Source organism: Vulpes vulpes, unplaced genomic scaffold (genome assembly GCF_048418805.1).
Source record: "Vulpes vulpes isolate BD-2025 unplaced genomic scaffold, VulVul3 Bu000000738, whole genome shotgun sequence".
Classification (NCBI taxonomy): Eukaryota; Metazoa; Chordata; class Mammalia; order Carnivora; family Canidae; genus Vulpes; species Vulpes vulpes.
This window is the reverse complement of record NW_027325680.1, coordinates 63,159-78,349: the sequence shown is the minus strand read 5'-3', so window position 1 is coordinate 78,349 and position 15,191 is coordinate 63,159. Positions and strand designations below refer to the sequence as shown.

The 15,191-nt window shown below is 34.1% G+C and overlaps 1 long non-coding RNA gene and 1 pseudogene across 3 annotated transcripts in view; both read right to left on the bottom strand.

Moving 5' to 3' along the window:
- LOC140596575 (uncharacterized) overlaps positions 1-14,822 on the bottom strand; it is a 94,981-nt gene extending 80,159 nt beyond the window's left edge. For 2 of the 3 annotated variants that reach the window (XR_011998495.1, XR_011998496.1), the window contains exons 1-3: positions 14,610-14,822; positions 11,632-11,725; positions 8,182-8,268 (exon numbers count right to left, since the gene is read on the bottom strand). This is a non-coding gene — a long non-coding RNA (uncharacterized lncRNA). The remainder of the gene's footprint in view (positions 1-8,181; positions 8,269-11,631; positions 11,726-14,609) is intronic. The other variant, XR_011998494.1, reaches the window with a different exon arrangement.
- Positions 2,995-4,652, bottom strand: LOC112911889 (mothers against decapentaplegic homolog 2 pseudogene; annotated as a pseudogene).
- Positions 14,823-15,191: the final 369 nt, after the last annotated feature.

Sequence of the window (15,191 nt, the reverse complement as noted above, 5' to 3'; positions counted from 1 at the left end):
GAGTACAGCTATTAGGATATAGTAGCTACTAGCCTTCTGATGTCTTGCACTGAAAATCAAATGCATCATTTCGGACATTCATTTTCAACTTCATCTGCAAGGAGAATGGTATCATGTACAAGATCTGACCAATAGAGTGGTCACACAGATCAGATTATACTCTTACTACCACTAAAATTTCAAACCATCAACAGAATCATAATATACCATTCAAATGTTTCCAATTTTTTACATTTTCTAAGGCACACAGGAGAATTTCTTTTAGCAAGCTAATGCAACTAATTGGATATTTTATTTAATTCTAGTTTCATTAAGGTCATGTTTATAATGTTATTAATCAACTTCCTCAATTTTTATTAACAGATTAATGGTAAATAACACATTTTAGATTGTTTTGTGCATTGAACCTCTATTAAAAATATATTCAATCATAAATAAATAAAAATTAAAAAAAAAAAAAGGGATCCCTGGGTGGCGCAGTGGTTTGGCGCTTGCCTTTGGCCCAGGGCGCGATCCTGGAGACCCGGGATCGAATCCCACATCAGGCTCCCGGTGCATGGAGCCTGCTTCTCCCTCTGCCTATGTCTCTGCCTCTCTCTCTCTCTCTGTGACTATCATAAATAAATAAAAATTAAAAATATATATATTCATATAAAAAAAATAAAAATAAATAAAAATAAAAATATATTCATATTTCGGAGGTGTCTCATATAAAGTCTCAGAGGGGCAATTATTACCTCGATTTCTTAATATATTCCAATTCTTTGGCTAAACTTTAAAACTATAATTTCTGATTACTAAGCCAAAATCATATATTTTTAAAGGTATTGTATTGAAAATTTATCTCTTAAACCACATGGTGGTACTGAGGATGGGAGTGAGAAAACCACTCTTTTTCAAAGATATTTTTAGCTCCTGATTAAAATAAATGGTCATACAAAAGGTGGTGAATGAATAGATTTTGAATAAAATTAATTTAGATATATGTTATAAGACTTCAATAAAAGATATCTATGAGCTGCCTCAGGCTTGGGCAAACTGTTAAACATTTCTCATGATAACTAATCTAATAAACACCCAATAACAGAATGAAAAATTTAATAACAATCTATTAGTTCCCCTACTTTCACAACATTGATTCTGCTCACAGCTATCAAAGGGCAACTATCAGATATGTGTATCATTCAACACTTTCTTAAGATAACAGGAAATAGGAACTATAGGCCAAAAATAAAATGTAGGCTACAGTTGATGCTTCTAAATGTGTCTCACTTTAAATACCAAACTGGTACATAATTCTAAAACTATGAGAAGAAATTTGATTTAAGAGAAAATAATATATTTGTCATCTTACAGATTTTTATTTTTGTTTTTTAGATGGAAAGATTGCAAATGTATAAATTTGTATAAACTCTCTACAGGCAAAGTCAGGCAGACTTCAATAGCAGGGAAAATTCTTATTGGCAGTAAGTAATCAGTAAGACAGCCAGATGAAATGCCTTATTTTCTAATTTCTAATTTGAATTTTTTTTGTTTTCTAAAATATCAATATATTTGCATTATTATTTTTTACAAGTGTGACCACTTAACACAGTAAATAGATTACTATAATAGATTAATAGATTAGTGGTTTTGTTTTGCTTGAAGACTGATAGAATTCTCTTGTTGGAAGATGTTATTATTTTATTTTGTTTTGTTTTGTTTTATTTTATTTTATTTTATTTTATTTTATTTTATTTTGTTTTGTTTTATTATTTTATTTTTATCTGCCCCCTCCAAAAAAAAAATTATTTTTGGTAAAAGGTGTTGTGCCCAAGATTGCAAATCCGAGAAACCACCGAGGAGCCCACACCGATGCAAGTACACGAGCGTTTATTTACAAGCTCAAGCTTGGGTCCAAGTACACCCAACACAACGGAGCAGGGACTTGGACCCCAAGGTGGTTTCCAGCTTAGTTTTATCGGCTGGTCTAGGGGACCTCCAGAAGGGGTGGAGGAATTTCTCAAGTCTGTTTACATTCTGATATGGGGCTTTCAAGGGCATTAAGCACGGGGTGGGGGGGGGGCTGAGATGTCTGTACTTGTGCTAATGCTGAACTTGAGGTGAAATGGCCTTAATTTTCTCAGCCTCCACAATGCCCAAGAAGACATCAGCGTGTCTTTAAAATCTCCTCTTCCTCCTGTACAAGAAAGTATTTCCAGAAGTGAATTTTCCCATTTAATATTCAAACGCAGAAAACCTATTCTACAAGGTACTTCAATTGGTGGGACTTTAAGTGTTTTTTCCTCTTTTAAGTTTTTAGACAGTAAACAGCCCATGGGGCTATGACAAACACTATGACAAAAGAGTTGTTACATTTAGCCTTTTGATGGGACTTGATTGGCAACAAAGCTTGATGACATGCTTAAGCAACACACCTGAAGGTGAGTTAGGGACAGATGAGGCTAGGCAGGGCTAGGTAGGCAGCCATGGAAGCAGGCTCACAAAAATCCCCAAAATGCTGAGGTGTCTGGAAACCAGAGATAAGAGAACAAGCCAGACCACACTGCCCTAAGGTGTGGGTGAGGAGGGTGTCTTGTTCTAACACCTACTGTAACCAAAAAAATCATCAGACTCTAAAAAGGAAGAAGCCATTAAGGATGTTATCACTAGTCCTTACTCAATGGTGATATCAAGGGATATTTTAAAAGGATTTAGGTTCCCTGATCAGGCTTTCAGTAAAAGACCAACCCTACAAGCCCTCAGTGGCAACATTGTGGGGACCCCTCTCACTAATAAGAGCTTTCTCTGTATCTTTACTTAATAAGCTTCTATACTTTACTCACACTCCTGTGTCCTCAAGATTCGTTCTTTGACTCTGTGAGACAAGAACCAAGTTCTCTGTAACAAAGGGATCATATGTGAGCTAATACTTTGTCCAACCACTGTAGAGGTCCATTCAGATGAAGTTCAATCCCGTTGGTGCTGCTTGGCTATGAATGAATGAACACACAGTGGGGGTCCCAAAGCCTCTAGGGCTAAGGGCAAGCTCTTGCCCTTGCAGGCTGCATTTATTCAGTTCTCAGGCAAAAGCAGACAAAGCACGCCCTCTGTTTTTCATCCCAATCTACTTTAGAGGTTGTTTACATATTATCTGAGGCTAGGCCGCCCTTTCTCAAGGGATAAAAGGAGGAATCCATACTGTTTAAGGCCTGACCTTGCATAAGATAAAGTCTCCCTCTGAACCATCACATTCATGGCATCTTTGTAGAGGACAGTTCCTTCTGGAAACCTTCTTATGCAGTCATTCCCAAACACAATCTGGTGAGTGTTCGTTACCATGTGCCTTCTGTATTCTGCTTCCTAGTATTTCACAAAGCTCATTCTTAGGATGCACATCCTAGTTGATGCACAGCTTCACAACTCTGATTAGCACACTGCGGGAAGAGCAGCAAATTCCTGGTTAGTGAAGATCTTCAGACTGCAGCCTGGTGGAATTTTACGCTGTTGCAGGGTGCTAGCTCTATCTCTGAGGATACTTGGGGCTCTGCAAATGACTACAGCATCACTTTAGGCACTCGGTGAAAAATTCCCCACCTATCTAATATAAGCACACTCCTCTTCCTATATGTCTTCTTGTCATTTCTACAGTCACATTTTGGTTGATATTAGAGAATAACCCTATGCAGAACCTTTCTGGGTTTGATGGATCTGTGAAGCCATCTACACTGAGTGAGAGCAGTGATGCCTGAAAATTCTCTCCAACCCTCCGGTTTAATTCATAATATGCTACTGAACACCCAAAATGAGTAACTGGCTGCAAATTCAAACTATGGTTAACACAGAGAAAGTAGTAGGAGATAGTTCTGCTGGAGATCCTATATCCGTTCATCTGTTGATCATGTTTTTTCCAATTTCCATGATACATCCAGGAGATGGAGTTTCTGGGGTGTAATTACTCTGTGGCTCGGTTCTCACTGGGAAATTAGTATTTCCAGGAATGGAGCAGGTATAATCATCTAGAGGTGACAGTTCTATTAGGATTTCAATACTGGAAGCAAAACTTGTGTCTCAAATCTCTGGTAATAGTAAAGTGTAAACATACTTCAGATCTTTTTAAAGATTAAAAGCACATTCACAGTTTACAATTGCTTTGGTTTCATGATGCCTGTGAAGATCAGGCCAGTACCACGGTCAGCGACACATAAATGCTGCTGTCCTTTTCAATGGGATACTTGAAGACAACCATCAGGAGACCTGGTTTGCTCAAAGAAGCTGTGAAGGCCTGTCTTATCCCACTGATCTCTCACAATGGGTGTCCTCAGTTTCTGAATTTCAGAGCAAGTGCTTGGTATGGTAAGACATTTAGTATTACAATTTTGAGTGGTGATGGCTTTCTCAAGCTTATCTAATTGTCCTGTTTTCTTTAGTTTCTCTGCCAGACATTTAACTGCTTTCTCAAACCACTTTGTTTTTCCATTCTGTTCTCCTACCTGCTCATCCACATGATTTCTTCTATCCCAGCAGTCTCTTCACAACTGGTGGAGTGAATGGCAAATGGACATGTTTTTACTAAAGGCAGCAATCCACACTAAGGAAATATCCTTCTTTATCTAACCTAAAGTGCTGCTGAGCATCTGTCCTTCAATGCCTTGGCCCAAGGTCCCTTCCATGGTCTCTTGTCTGCACTATAGATAGAGGCCTGTTGAGGGCTGCTGCCCTGGTCCACCTTTTGTAGTCAAGCCAGGAGTGGACACTTGCTCACCTGTTGAGGAGATTTGGGGGCAGCCCCATGGAGTGCCCTGAGGACCAGACAAACCCAAACCCTGAGCAAAAGAAAGTTTCACAGAGGCTCTAATGCAAAATTTATTTTTTAAAATGTCAGACATTAGACAATCATTTTTAAATATTATAAAACAAACTTTCTTTGAAGTACACAATCAATAAATCACCATTTTGTCACATAAATCTAAGAACTTTTGTAAAAATCAACTCTATACTACTCTGATTTGAATTCAGATTTTTTAAAAATTCTAATTCCATTAAAAATCTAATTATAGTATAATAATCACAGCAGAATCCAACTTGTCCCTATGCCATCACATATACAAAATCTCCTACATTATAACTCAAATCAGTATGTCCATATCTGAAGTCATTTATCCTCCAGCCCAAATTTGCCAGTGCTGTTGCTTTTTCCTTTCACTTTGTCTAAATGAATGATTATCAACAGCAACTACCCTAACACCTAGCCCAGAAGCCTATGTATAATTATTCAGTGCCCCATTTCCTACCTCGTGCCAATATCTTACAAACTACATGTGCATTCTAGTTTCCAAACGCTCCCTAATTTTTCTTTTTTCTTTTTTTTTTTTTTTTTGCTCCCTAATTTTTCTGTTGCTACTTGCCACTAATTTCATCTTGCTATCATTAATTCTCTGAATTTCTGCAAGTTATCACTATTGCCTGACAAGTCATTCTCCACACTTCATTCAAATTATAATTCCCCTTCCTTGAAAATATTCAGCAATGCCATGCTTACTAAATTACCACGTGTCTCTTATTTGTTCCATGTCATGTAATTGACCACAGAACACTGAAAAACATTGTGATTACATATTTGTTTTCTCTGTGTTTAGGTATTTTTAAAATATTTTTTATTTTATTCATTTTAGAGAGAAAGAGCGAGAGCATAGCAGAGGGGAGGGTCAGAGGGAGAGGGGGAAGCAGGCATTCCCAGTGAGCAGGGAGCCTGATGTAGGACTGGAGCCCAGGACCCCAGGATCATGACCTGAGCTGAAGGTACACCAGATACTAAAGTGACTGAGCCAACTAGGCACCCCTGTGTTTTGGTATTTAAGAACACCATCCCTCCAGATAGACTACCTTCTCAAGGTAGATGACTTTAAAAGCATCCTGAATATTTTCCTATGCCTAAACACTGGAAAATATCTTTGGTAAAAATAGATAAATTACATAATACTCTCTACATTTACTAGCTGTGTAGTCGTGACCAAGTTACTTAAATAGTGTACCTCAGTTTTCTCATTTATTAAATGGAGATAGTAATATCACATAGGATTGCTATAAAGATTTCATACATTTATATGTTAAAGAACATAGAGCAGTGCCAGGAGCATGTTAAGCACTATATAAATATTAGCTCTTATTTTATAAATAGTGTAAGAAAATAAGAAATATTTCTTACCATTATCTAGGAAAGTAGTTATTAAAGTTGATGCTAAAATACTGTATATTAACAGATATACACACAATAAGTGAATTCATAAAGAAACTAAAAATGATTATTAAATGAATCAAAGATATTACCCATCCTCCCAAACCTGGAAGATATGGTAAAATTCTACATGCAGAGGCATTATAAAAAAAATTAAATACTCAATGTCAGTAATATTACATGTTATAAATATATTAAACTAAATAAATCTTTATCAGTTCTGTCATCTTGTTCAGAAAATAAACACAAGCAGTTTCGTTTCTACCATTTTTGTAATTGATTATATTCTTATTCAAGATAACCAAAATATCATGCCCTTCTATAACTAAAGGCATTAGGTTTCAAGACATAGATTTTTATCAATGACCATTAAGATAGTAGTGTTGAATTCTCTCTCATTCTTTATTTTACAAGGCATCACCCTATATTACTTTAGGATTATAATGGCCTTTGTACATAACTGAGCTACATATATTAATGCTACAGTTTTTTTTAGTGGTGCTAATGGAAGTCCTTTTATAAGTACAAAAACTCCACTGTGAAATTATCATTCAGATACAGACTAAAGTGTGTGAAAGACAAGATTAGACTATTAGCCCTCAAATATTTTTGTGAATTTCTTTTACCAGTCTCTTCTCAAAACATTATCCTAAAGCATCTTCTCTGGAAGAATGCAAGTTTTTATGATAGTAATTTGGAGTAAATATTTTGGAATGTGAGGCTCTCTCTGTAAAAGGCTGACCCAACAGTTTCTAGGCAGCCAGAGAGCAACAGAAGATGTCAATATACAATAACACTTAAGAATTCTCATTTAGAGTTTTTTTTGTGTGTGTGTTTTTACACTAAATGAGCCATACTTCTTGCAACCCCAATACTCTGCTGTCCAATATCTTTTCATCTAAAGACGTCACCTTGTGGAAGCCTGTTCTGGAATCTCTTTCCTACTGCTAAAACAACCCCAGGAGTTGCCATTCCCATTGCTTACTTGGGGAAAATAGACCTGCATTTCCTGACGGAATTTTGAATATACTTTCCATAGAAACTAGGTTATGAGTTGTGGTTACTAACAATAGAAATGTTGCAGTCAATATATTTCTCTATGACATTATGGTAAATAGTATTTGTGAACTTGCTTCAACAATTAATCACTTGTAAGGTATTGTTTATAAGAGGAATTTTAAAAATCTGCATTTCAAAGTGCTAAACTTCTTTGCAGGCAGCTTTTGGAACATAACAAAAATGTTAGTGGGGGAATATGCTAAATTTATATCCATCAATGAGAATATTCTACCATAATGTTGACCACAATATAATAAACTATTTGTTAGCTTTAACTGCACTGAATTCAGTGACTGAGAAAATTGAGTCTGAGTGTTTACAGCTACTTTTAATTTCTCATTAGTGCTTGTTTTAAAAACACAGGAACAGTGAAATACAGTGAAATACATCAAATACACTTGGCTAAAATCTTGAAGGGGGAAATTGAAACATCAAAATAATTCAACTGAAAAAAAATTAATTATAGATATATTTAATTTACTGAAAATATTACTAATGACTAACAGACCGCTAAAAGTTAACTATTGGGTGGTAGTAGAGAGGGGAATGAGTCAATACGTAAACTATTAAAAGATGAATAAATTTAGAATTTTTCTTATCAGCAAGCGCATATATATATATTAAAAACACTATTTTAAAAATCTGGCAAGAAAAAACACTTATTAAAGGATATTCACTCAAGTTCTTTCCATCATCCAAGAACCATGCTACAATTACTTTATTACAACATCTCAGGTTTTGAAATTTTATTAAGAATGAAAGAAATATATTGGAATTATAGGCCAGAACTTGGCAACAGTTATTTCTATGTCACCAACTCCTCCTCATCAATCAAGAAATTGTCAGTTTCCCCATGGAGTATATGAAGTTCAGATTGCCTAATTGTCAGTTTAAAAAAGACTTACTCTCTTTGAGATGATGAGGATGTACTTTCACTCTTGCTCATCATTTTCAACCATTTGACCAGATTTTGGTCTTTTCCTTCTGGAAATCTGTGCACACATGAAGTAACAATAAATGACAAAAAATGCCATAACTTTCTTTATATTCCAGAGATATGAGATCCCCCAAATGCTGCAAGCAGTAAGCATCTTAAAATAAACTCCAACATTCATTCATTGAAATAATTCAAATAATTTTCTTGAATTGTCCTGATAGTTTCCACGCAAATAATTCAACCTTTCAAGAACATTACTATAGACAAAAGATGGCTGCTTGCATTAATATGTAGTATATTCCTTACTTTGCAAGTTTTCCTAAATAACAAGCCTAAGAGTATCATTATCACTTAGCCAATATGTTACGTATCTGATACTATTGTCCCGATTCTAGAATAATAAAAACTATTTTTATATTTTGTCATTAGGTTTCCTTGGACTCACTGATTTTTTTTTAAATAAAAGTGCTAGCATTTTAATATAATGTGTATTCTGCATTTGTTCTTTGAAAATTCATGGATCATTAACATTTTATTTTTTATATCACAGGAAACTTTACAGTGTACAATAATTTTGAGGAAGATTTATTTGACTAATTACTTAACTATCATAAAACCCACTATAAAATTTCATACAAGCATGTGAAATTCCACACTGATCATTTTATTAAAAATATAAACCTATACATGAAAGTATAAATGTATGCATACCTATACTTGTATATACTTAAAATGTGGGACTTAATTTATTATATTGTATAGGTAGGGAGTCCATATTTAATACATTTGTATGCATATGGAAAGTAGGAGAAGGTGTTTTCTTCAAGATATTTCCTACAAGAGCACAATGTGTTGTGTTTGTTTATCACCTGCTGTGCTGCCACATGCCAATTCAGACTCTCCTCCCTTTTCACTTGTACAAACATCAAACAGAAGGACATTGAGTAGGATTATTTTATTTGAAATATAGTTCCTTATTACTGAGTACCACTGTAAGTCATTATGAAAACCTATTCATCTTTGAAGTTTTAGTTCATCTCCCACTTTATTTTTTTGGGGGGGTGGGGTGGAAGTGTTTTCATTAGAGCTTTGGTCAGACAGGGCGCAGCTGGGTCGGGCTCGGGCTTTAGCAGGTGCTTGGACGCTATCCAGCCCCAACCCACCCCTCTCCCAGGAAGCGCCACCCTGGAGCCAGAGGGCAGAGCCTCTGAGCATGGGCAGGGTCCTCACTGAGACCTGTCCCCAGTCTGGGGCGGGCTGGCGAGCAGCATCTCCCACTTTCTTAATGGAGCACTCTCAGATACTGAAAAGCCTTACTGAGGCTACTTTTCTCAGAAATGCACTGCTTTTAAGAATCAATAAGCCTGTCAAATGTCTCAATCCTTAAGTATCTTTTTTGATTGTTTAATTCCAATAAACCAACTGCTTGGTGGTGCTGTATCCCCATATGTATTCTTTTTACTTGGTATTTTGAAGAACTTATCTGAAGTATTTCTTGAATAGTTCATATATAATTTTCCCCCACTTCATTTGAGCTATAATTGACATATATCTTTTTTTAATTGACATATTTGATAAGTGATGTACAACTTGTTAATTTGATACACTTATATAATTGCAGAATGATTATTATCTTACCTTTACCTCCATCTCATCACAAAATTACCATTTCTTTTTTGTGGTAAGAACATTTAAGGTCTACTCTCTCAGCAACTTTCAAGTATGTAACCTAATAATATTAATTATAGTCACAGTCAATTCAATACTGTGAATTACATCCCCAGAACTTATTCTTTTATAACTGGGAGTCTGTACCCTTTGACCAACATCTCCCCACTTCTTCAATCATGCTCCTCCAGCCCCTGATAACCACCATTCTATTCTATTTCCATGAGTTCAACTCTTAAGATCACACAAAAGTAATATCATACAATAGTTCTTTTTCTTGCCTAATTTATTTCATTTTGCATAATGTTCTCAAGTACCATCCATGTTCTTGCAAATGGTAGAATTTCCTTCTTTCTCATGGCTGAATAATAGTTCATTGTGTGCGTCTTTATTCATTCATCTATTGATGAACACTGAAGTTATTTCCTTATGTGGGAGATAATGAATAATGGTAAACTATTTGACAAGAAAGCCAAGAATATTAAATAGGGAAAGGACAGTCTCACCAAATGGTGTTTGGAAAACTGGATATCCACTTATAGAAAAGTGATATTGGACTCTTATTTAATATCACTCAGAAAATTAATCCAAAATGGGTTAAACACTTAAACATAAAACCTGAAAACATATAATTCCTAGAGGGGAAAAAATAAAAAAATCTCCTTTACATTGGTCTTTGCAATATTTTTTTTTTCACATGACACCAAAAGTACAAACAACAAGAGCAAAAATCAATATGCAGGACACATCAAACTAAAATACTTCTACATAGCAAAAGAAACAACAAAATAAAAAGAAAACTATGAAATAGAAATATTTGGAAATCAAATATCTAATAAAGGATTAATATCCAAAATATATAATGAATTCATACAAGTCAATAAAAAAAAAAGTCTTGTTTAAAAATGGGCAGAGGAATTGAATAGATGCTCAGTATGACTAATGACCAGGGAAATGCAAATCAAAACCACAATGAGACATTACCTCAAACCTATTGAGATTATTGTCATCAAAAGGCAAGAGATAACAAACATTGGTAAAGATATGGAGAGAAGGGAACCCTTTATATATATTTTGGAAGGGACAGTGACTAAGTGGAATACTCTCAGAAAGGGTGACCTAATTGCAGGAAATCATGCTGGGTTAAGAAAATTTGAAGAAACAGGTCATATTTAGTCTGAAAAGAAGACCTAGAGGGCAATTTGATCACTGCATTGGTATCACTTAAGATGTTCTACATGAATAGAAGTCCAGGTTTATTTTGTGTTATTCCAGAAAGTAATAGATGAACTATTAATATCAATATACAATTGTATTTTAGAGGAAGGAGAAAATAGCCTATTGTCTAAGATTTAATTAGGTCACTGGACATCCTAGAAATTGAACAGTGAACCAAATGAGAAAATGTATCATGAAGGGATAAGGCTAAAGACCTAAGGAAAGATAATCATTAGTCAATAAATTTGAGTAAATTCATCAATATTCCGGAAATATCAAGCACCAATAGTGCAAAAATATAAGATTTTTCTATTTTTGCCCTCTAATTTACCACTGCCTCCCTCAGGCATACTTAATCCCTCTCCACAGTCCTTCAGAATAATGAGACTTAAGAGCTTAGTGGGGAACAACAGGAAACCAAGTAAGTCTGCTATCAACAAGGCACATGGCCCATCAGTTGCTTATCCTTTTCAAGTGGCTCAGAAGCACAGTTCAGATATGAAGCCACGTTTTATGAATTCCTGAGACTTACCTCATCTCCACAGGGCATGCAGTTGTCAGTGTTCCTGAAAAGATCTGTTTTAAGGTGAAATTTGAAAAGTGGCTGGGGTGAAATCAATGTTGGCCTATGGAAAAATAAATACCATAATTAACATTAACATTAAAATCTTGTACAAAAAAATTATAAGAACTTAAGTTCTTAAGTTACAACCACTTAGAGTTTATTTCAGTTGTAGAAAGTCTAATATTTTAGGAATAAATGAATTTAGGTTCTTAGGGAAGTAGTTAATAAATAAAAAGATGAACAAGAAACTACCTGGAAATGAAATGGAAAACAAAACAAAACAAAACAACAGTGTCAGCAGAGTCTCATTATAGCAAGGTTTCACAGGTGAACTATTCCAGATAGAAGATAAAACATAATAGATTAGTCATGCAAATGACTATTATTAATGTGACTTATTAATAAAACACATTTTAGCATATACATATACACAAATATCAAGGTAAATTATATTAAGGTAACTTAGGCAGCCTCCCTTTAGCACTTCAACAAAGTAATAAATCTATTATATATCCAATATTTCTCTCTGTTTTTTTCCCCATCATTTTCTGTTTCTCTAAGTAATACAATTGACTGCTTTGGTTGAGAACTTTTAATATTTCTGTATTTAATATCTATCTTATTTTGGTAAATAATTTCTTCTAATTAAATCAACATGCTTGTGTACTGCTATCTTCTTGTTAAACATTACTTGCGGTTTTAAGATATATGGATTGCAATCAAACATACAAAAAAAAAAAAAAAACGCTCAGTGCAATTAATTATTACCATTCATTTGAGTGGCAAAAATTAAAAAGATGGACCATACCAAGTGTTGGAGGAAATGCAGAAGAACAAAATTTTTGGTACTTTGAAAAGTTTTTAAAAATTAAATGACTTGATAGAGACTCAACAATAAACAAAGAGAGTAAAAAGAAAATAGGAAATAAAGAGGGGATAGATATTATCATAGACCTTAAAGACATTTAAAGAATAAAGCAAGCTCTTCCCTTTTGCAGCCATTGCTGAAAAACCAGTGGCCAAAATGATGTTTAATCCCTTTGTCACTTCTGACAGCACGAACTGTAAAAGATATTTAAGTCTTCCCAATATCACAGGAAGATTGTCTTCCTCTCTTTCTGAAGAGCTGAGATAGAAGTACAATGTTGGATCTATGCCCATCCAAAAGGAAGATGAAGTATAGGTTGTATGAGGACACTACAAATCAGCAAACTGGTAGAGTACCCCGGGTTTATAGGAAAAAATACATCTTCTACATTGAACAAGCACAGGAGAGACGGCAGTTGGCACAACTGCCCGCGTGAGCGTTCACCCTGGCAAGGTGGTTATCACTAGACTAAAACTGGACAAAAACCACAAAATGTTCCTTGAACATAAAGCCAAATCTTGCAAAGTAAGAAAGGAAAAGGGCAAATATAAGGAAGAAACAATTGAGAAGATGCAGGAATAAAGTAATCTTATATATGACTTTAAATACAAAACGTAAAAAATGAAAAAAAAAGGATAAAGTGAAAAATATTATAAACACCTTTTTGCAAATAAGTTCAATAACCTGAATAGGATAGATAATTCCCAGTAAACACCCAAAATTAAAGAAATAGAACGTCTGAAGAGACAGATTTTTTTTAAAGTCATAAATTATTCCCACAAAGAAAATATCAGGCCCAGATGGTTAAAACTATATCAGATTTTTAAGAAATGGAATAGATTTTCCGAAAATAGATGAGGGAGGGACAAAGTTTATTATAAGGAATATATTTGTGTCCTTTTTATGTACAGAGAATTAAGAATAAACATCTGAAGTGATGAAAATGTTTCTCCTTAATTTTTTTTTCATGGTTTCAGAAGTATGTGTTTTTCTAATATTCTAAGACACATTTTGAAGCATCAACTGTGACCTACATTTTACTTTGGCATGTATTTTGTGCTTACCATTAGGTTAAGGAAGTGTTGAGAGATGTACATCTGATAGTTGCCCTTTGATAAGTATGGGCAGAATGTATGCTGTGAAAAGGAAAAGGAACTAATAATTGGCTATAATGAAATCTTTCATTCTATTATTGGTGGTTGTTAGACTAGTTATCATGAGAGGTTTAACATTTTCTAGAAGGCTGAAGCAGCCCATAGGTATCTCTTCAATGAAGTCTTATAGCAAATAACTAAATTAACTTCATTCAAAGTATATTCATTCAACAACTTTTGTATGACCAATTCTTATTGGGAACTGAAGATATCAAAAAAAAGAAAAAAACGTAGATTCATCTCCTACTCCCAGTATCACATATGTTGTTTAAAAGAGGACTTAAATAAATAAATAAATAAATAAATAAATAAATAAATAAATAAATAAAAGAGGGCTAAGAGATGCTTTAAAAATTTCAATAAATACTATAGCATGCAACTACATGGAAAAAGCAAGCCACCTCATCTGGAAAAAATCAAGTCAATATTCAAGTCATGAGCTAATCCTGATGAAAACACAATTGATTAATGATTTTGACTTTTAATAATTGTTCTAAAATATTTTTGACAGTTGAAAAAATATTGAGTACCTCTCATAAACATCTTGCATAACTTTACTTAGAAAGCATTGTTAATTTCTCATGATATTAATGATCTCTGTTATCAATGTTTTTAATGACAGAATAGTAACAAAAATGAGGAGTAACTTAGTTCTTTCTTTTTAGCTTAATATTCTGATTGTTTTCAATTTTCCACTATTAGAAATGATACTATAATGTATAGGTTATGTATAAATTCTTCTGTACTTCCCATTTCCTTGTGATTATATTCCAGAATAGGATTAGAAATATTACCAAAATTTAAAATTAGCAGTATAAAGGGTATAACACATTTGGAGGTTCTATGAATTTTGTTAAAATGATTTTTTTTCCTAGTAACTTAACCAATTTATAATCCCATCATCGAGTTAGTTGCATTCTTACCAACATTAAGAATTTTTACTTAAAGGATGCCCGGGTGGTTCAGCAGTTAAGCGTCTGCCTTTCAGCTCAGGGTGTGATCCTGGAGTCCTGGGATCAAGTCCCACATTGGGCTGCCTGCATGGAGCCTGCTTGTCCCTCTGCCTGTGTCTCTGCCTCTCTCTCGCTGTCTCTCATGAATAAAAAAATAAAAATATTTTAAAAAAGAGAATTTTCACTTAAAATAATATCATATGGTTTATAGAATCTAAAAATACATACAATAAAGGCAAAATAGAATATTAATAATAAGGTAAAATTTTATTACATTAATGTGTTAACCTATCAGCAACGGAGACATTACTTTAAATTTAGACCATGGAAGCTTCTGTGGAAAAGTTGAAACTTGGTAAGACTTAACAATCTCATAGGATTTTCACTGTAAAACATTAAAGAGTGAGAATATATGATTTAAAAAAGCAGTAATTTTTAACATACTGATTAATATATAGCAAATTTTTAGAGGTATTTGAATGTAAAGGTTAATGGCACAGATTCTGGACAGAAATGCTTTCTTCAAATCCAACAGTCAGTTGAGTATCTCTT